Source organism: Odocoileus virginianus, chromosome 30 (genome assembly GCF_023699985.2).
Source record: "Odocoileus virginianus isolate 20LAN1187 ecotype Illinois chromosome 30, Ovbor_1.2, whole genome shotgun sequence".
Lineage (NCBI taxonomy): Eukaryota > Metazoa > Chordata > Mammalia > Artiodactyla > Cervidae > Odocoileus > Odocoileus virginianus.
The window spans coordinates 23985967-23992051 of NC_069703.1; the positions used below are offsets into that span (position 1 = coordinate 23985967).

Below are 6085 nucleotides of genomic sequence, written 5' to 3' on the forward strand. Positions count from 1 at the left end.
TTTTTGTGAAGCTGTCTGTTTTGTTAATTTTTTTCTTGAGAAGATAAAAGTGATTTTTTTTTGTTTTTATTGTTAATTCAAATTTTAAAATAAAATTATCTAACTCCAGACAGAGGGTTTTAGAGAGATTTACATGGGGTTTTGAAGTTGCTAGGCCCACATCTGAACACCTAATCACTTTCCTCTCATCTCCTTGTGTTGTCAAAAGCCGATTTGTGCTCCTCGATAAAGTCTTGTTTTCATTTTGCTGGGGGATGGGATGGGGGTAGCATGATTTTAAACATTTCTGACTCCTCTTTTTGCACAAAGGTGTTTCTCTTGGCAGGAATCCTAACTTGGCTGGATTCACTTTGGTGTGGGTGTGACACCAGTTTTCCTCCAGCCAATATTTTGCGTGGCCATGCCAGTTGGGAGAGCCAAACTCTCTCTCCTGACCAAAGATCATAAAAAGGCAAAGACAAGTGCTCAAGGCACTTTTCTGAGATGATGATTTAAATTATCATGCTCTCCTGGGGTCCTTGAGAAATAGGCCACTCTCTGATCATTTTTGAGCACTTGCCAGCATGCCTGAAATATGAGGAGAGGGAGAAGATGTGTCTGCTTTTCTAATTAGTTTTTTCTTCCACTAAGTCATATCCCCTTCCTTTTAAGTGACGGAAAACATTAGAGTTCTTAAGAGATGTCTATTTTCCACTGGGGTTTACATCATCGTTTTATCTAATTATTTCCCAATTACGAATAATAATTAAACCAAATGGTGATGCAAACTGGCGTGGTAACAATCTATCTTTTTAGAAGAGCTTCCCAAAGGAGTTATAGAACACCAGGGTTGATCATTCTTTGTTCAGTCTCAAAAGTCAGCCTTGAAGAAAGCAAAAGTTACAAATCTTGATTTTTAAACCATGTCTGATGTCCTTTGTCCCTAATCTGAGAGAGAAGACTGATAAATTCAGTCTTCAACTTTTTTTGACACCCCAAGAGTGTTTTAATAGTTGCAATAAACATAGGCATGCTACAGAAGGAGATTTTGTTGACTGAGTAACTATTAATTAACCTGGAGTCAGGAGACCTGGATCTAGAGTGACTACATATCTGAGTTTGTCAGAAAGAACCTTGGTGAAAGCCTCTTGTTTTTAGGATTATTGTAGCTGGTGGCTCCTTCCACTGTCAGAAGTGTCCTACTTAAAATTCTTATATAACTTGCTAGATGGATAGGCAAAATGTCAACTTAGACATTACTGATATCTGATTGCAAGACTCTAAGACTTAAGTCAAATTGTCTAAGTGGTATTTCTCAACCTCAAACATCCTATTTAAGATCAAATAAGAAACTAATAGATGAAAATACACACTTTTCATGACAGCCTTATATATGCAAGCTAAATTTATAAAATTTCTAGAAGAAAGAAGAAAATGTCTTTAAGATCTCATATAGACAAAGATTTTTTAAATGAGACTTCATAAAAATTAAAAGCTTTCTGATCTTCAAACGCACATAAAACTGAAAAGCCACAGACAGGGAGAAAATAGTCACAATTATATCTAAGAAAGGACTCTTAGAATAGCATTGAAACAGAAACAGATCACCAGCCCAGGTTGGATGCATGAGACAAGTGCTCAGGGCTGGTGCACTGGGAAGACCCAGAGGGATGGGATGGAGAGGGAGGTGGGAGGGGGAATTGGGATGGGGAACACATGTAAATCCATGGCTGATTCATGTCAATGTATGGCAAAAACCACTACAATATTGTAAAGTAATTAGTCTCCAACTAATAAAAATAAATGAAAAAAAAAGGACTCATTTGAAATATATAAAACTAATGAAACAAAGACAAATCATCATTTTTTAAAAAAAAGTGAGCAAAAACTTGAACCAGTACTCAAAAATATACTAGAATAGCAATCATGTACATGAAAACATGTTTAACATCAAAGAAATGCAGATTAAAACCACAAGATATTTTGAGCCCATTAAAATTGTTAAAATTTAAAACTGACAGAACTAAATGTTAGTGAATGACTGAAAGTTTCATACTTAGCTAATGGGAATATAAAAGGGTAAACTGGTTGACAATATATTGTAAAATTAGACAGGCACTTACACTCTAACCTATCTATTCTACTCAAAGTATTTATCCAGGAGAAAAGAAAACAGACGACCACAAAGGGACTTGAGTAGGAATACAGATAGCAGGTATATTCATAGTAGCTCCAAACTGGTAACAGCTCCGTGGATTGTCAACATGTGAATAGACAAACAAATTGTGACCTGTTTATAATGGAAACCTATGCAACAATGAAAAAAATAATTTCAGTTACATCTAACAACATGGGTGAATCTCATAGATGATACATTGTGAGGAAGAATCTGGGCACAAAAGAGTATATGCTAGGTGATTCCATTCATATAAAGCTCTGAAAGAGGTGAAAGTGATCAGTGGTGATAGAAATCCAATCAGTGGTTACAAGAGTGTCTCTGTGTGTGTGAAAGGGGGCATGTTGAGTGGAAAGTGGACTGAAGGAACTTTCTGGATGAAGGAAATGCTAATTCTCTTTACCTAATTGATATATGCATGAGTGTTTACACATATTAAAATCATCACTGAATGAACGAGCTGTGTCTATGTCCTTTGTGCAAATTATACTCAATATAATACCGTAAAATAAGTCACACTATTTCTCAGTTTATCAAATGCATTCTCACACAATAATGTTTTCCAAATATTTCTAAGCATCACAATTATTTCTTTAGACAAAATGTTACACGGAATTTCAATATACAAAATAGCAAAAGCCGAATTTATGGGGCTGGGATGAGGAAGGGGTTCTGATCAATGGAAAGTATTAATAACTGCAAGTGAGAAACCACTTCTCATCAGCACATAGGTGACCTTTCTTGTCATTTTAATAACTCAGGCAACCAGGTGGGTGCCATCTTTTGCCATCTTTCTTAGTAGTGGATGGAAATAGAGAGCTGATCAAGATTATCCTACATTTCTTTTCAGTGTCAGGTTTTAGGGAATCATCTACATAAAACTTTAAATTTTCATTTTTTTTTTAAGTTTTCATTTTGATATGACCATCACTCTCATTGTTGCTCAAAAATATAGCCTTTTCCCCAGAGGGAAAAGATGAAGGCCACATCAAAAACTTGGATGTTTTTGGCTTTTCCAGTTATCACAGCATGAGGAACCATGAGCAGCAAAGTCTCCTGCGACACATGGTATGAAGCAATGGGGGAAGTCCTGGAACCAGCACAAGTGTCTGCAGTGTTTGGAGATGGTGGTGCTTCAGGTCAGCCTGAAGGCCTATGACCCTCAGAAGAACAAACACTTCTTGGGCACCGTCAGGCTTAAGTCTACTCCCCGCCACAAATTCTCCGTGTGTGTCCTGTGGGGCCAGCAGCATTGTGAAGAAGTCAAGGCTGTGGCTATCCCCCACATGGGTATTGAGGTATTGAGGAAACTCAAGAAGAATAAGGAACTGGTCAGAAGCTGGCCAAGAAGTATGATGCCTTTTTGGCTTCAGAGTCTCTGATCAAGCAGATCCTATGAATCCTGGGCCCAGGCCTGAGCAAGTCTGGCAAGTTCCCTTCCTTGCTGACCCACAATGAGAACATGGTGGCCAAAGTTGATGAAGTGAAGTCCACTATTAGGTTCCAGATGAAGAAGGTGCCATGTCTGGCAGTGACTGTTGGCCACCTGACAACGACAGATGATGAGGCTATGTACCATATCGTCTTAGCTCTCAACTTCCTGGTGTCCTTACTCAAGAAAAATTGGCAGAATGTCAGGGCCTTGTGCCTTAAGAGCACCTGTACTAAGGCACAACTTAATAAATCATACTCCACTATCAAAAAAAGAGAAACACTTGGATGTTTTTGGATTAGTTGATGCTGAGGTTTTCATTCTCATCAATGTCCTACTCACACATTTTTGGGTTTCCCATCCTATAGCAGCTGGTTTGATTTATTTATTTATTTTAAAGTTCAATTTGTGATACAGTTAGAAGAGACTGTCAGCAAGGGAGAGTCAAATGGAAAGTTTATTTTTTTTTTCTCCAGAGGGTAAATGGTGGACAAGTAGGGGACTGCTGGCATGGGGCTTATTGGATTTATTTGGTTTATTTTTTTCTAAAATCCTTCCCTCTAAGAGGACAAAGTTCTTCTTTTCTCTTTAAGTGAAAAGCCCAAAGTGAGAAAAATTTGAAATTTGATTAAATTTTTTTTTGATGTGGAACAGACTAAAGAAAACACTGAGGCTGACTGAATTTTCTTTAATTTAAATAGGAGAGAGATTGGAATTCCCACGAGAGGACTGATTGTTGAAATTCATATTTATTTTTTTAAAATCAGTCATTGGGGATATGCTGATTTTGAAGGATAAAACAGAGAGTTAGGAGCTCCAGAAATATGTGTGAGACAGGCCATGAAAGGGTGAGACAGAGCTGAAGCCAGTGATAGCAGACAGCCCCACCAACAGAGTGAGACTGGCTTGTGAAGCCACCTGCAAATCCCCTGTCTCAATTATTGCCCTGTTAGGCTTTATATTTCTACCACTAGAAATATTTTATGATTTGAATATGAGTTATACAAAGACAAAAAAGAAATAATAAGAGCCCCAAACCAAAAAACAATTAAGGAAAATTCTTGAGGTCAAAAATTCTTAGCAAACTGGAATAAACAAAGGAAACTGATGTCTTTATTGTAGGATTTCCCTGGACCTATAATATTCTCATGTGCATTTTGAGTCTCCAAGAAGAGCTATAGGATTAGCCATGTAAGAAGTCTTAACTTCAAATAAGAGGAAAATTTTACCCATTTACCTCCCATCAACATCTTAGGAGGCTGACCTCAAAAGTAAAAAAAAAAAAGTTTTGATGAAAGCATTGAAAAATTACTGTTAAAATGCAAATCATAACAGGGACATGATAATATTTGAAAGCATTATTAACCAACGTAACTCCTCAGTTTAGTTTATCAAATTAACTGCTAGTGCCTTGTAGAACTCTTGTCGGAAGGAGATTGGACTGAATTAAAGCATGACAGGGACAGAGGATATCAATAATCTAACCAGAAGGCCAGGAAGACATAGTAGATTGGCCAAACTGACAACGTTTCTGAATTTTAAATAATTATCAGCTTCAATCTGTGTAGCAAGCATCAGTCAAGAACCATATAAGAGAAAAGAGACGTTCAATTTATTTAAGCACAAGAATCATACAAACCAGATTCTAGCATTTCTGTATTAATTTAAAACATAAAACAAATAAATGGTTGCCAGCAACAAATGGAAATGTTTATAGTTTTCTCTGGATGCAAATTTGTTTTTTGGTGTATGGAAAACTGACATTGAAACTCAAGGTCTAGCTGGTTTATGTTGACACTACCAGTGGCACCAAATCTATTTCCTTTCATTTCCTTTTCATTAAAAAAATTTTTTTTTTTTGTTTTTTGGCTGCATAATGAGGCATGTGGGATCTTAGTCTCATGCCTCTTGAAGTGGAAGCGTGGAGTCCTAACCACCGGACCATCAGGGAATTCTCTCCTTTCCATTCTATATGCTCACTTAAGTGAGATTTCCCTGTCTCTCCTCCAAGTGAATGTACCTGATTGGGTTCTGGCCAGTGCAATGTGGGCAGAAGTGGTAAACTCTACCTCTAGTCTGTGGTGTATACAGAAAGTCTTGCTGATCCTCATTTTCTGAACTCTCCTATCTGCTACGTATGTGACACCAAGGCAACAAGAAGGCAGAGTCATGCGATGATAACAACCTGGGTTCCTGAATCACCATCTGGAGGACAGTCACACAAGCATTCATACTGGATTTTGTATAGGTTAGAATTAAAGTTTTATTTTGTTAGGTCACACGGGTTGCTAGAGTCGGACATGATTGAGCATGCATGTACCCACTGAGATTTTGATTTTGTTTTGGTTAGCAAATTTCACCTTAATTGCCCTGGCCAACACAAATTCAGGGAATAAGAGTATGTTTACTTGTGAAAGCTGAATCTAGAGTAAGTTATTGGTCATAACTCATTCTCTTCATAGTGACTGTATCAACATGTATTTTGTGCTGTTCCTGCC

At 37.4% G+C, this 6085-nt stretch overlaps 1 pseudogene; it reads left to right on the forward strand.

Annotated features, from left to right (window-relative positions):
* The first annotated feature begins 3194 nt into the window (after positions 1-3194).
* LOC110150453 (large ribosomal subunit protein uL1 pseudogene) lies at positions 3195-3893 on the forward strand (annotated as a pseudogene).
* Positions 3894-6085: the final 2192 nt, after the last annotated feature.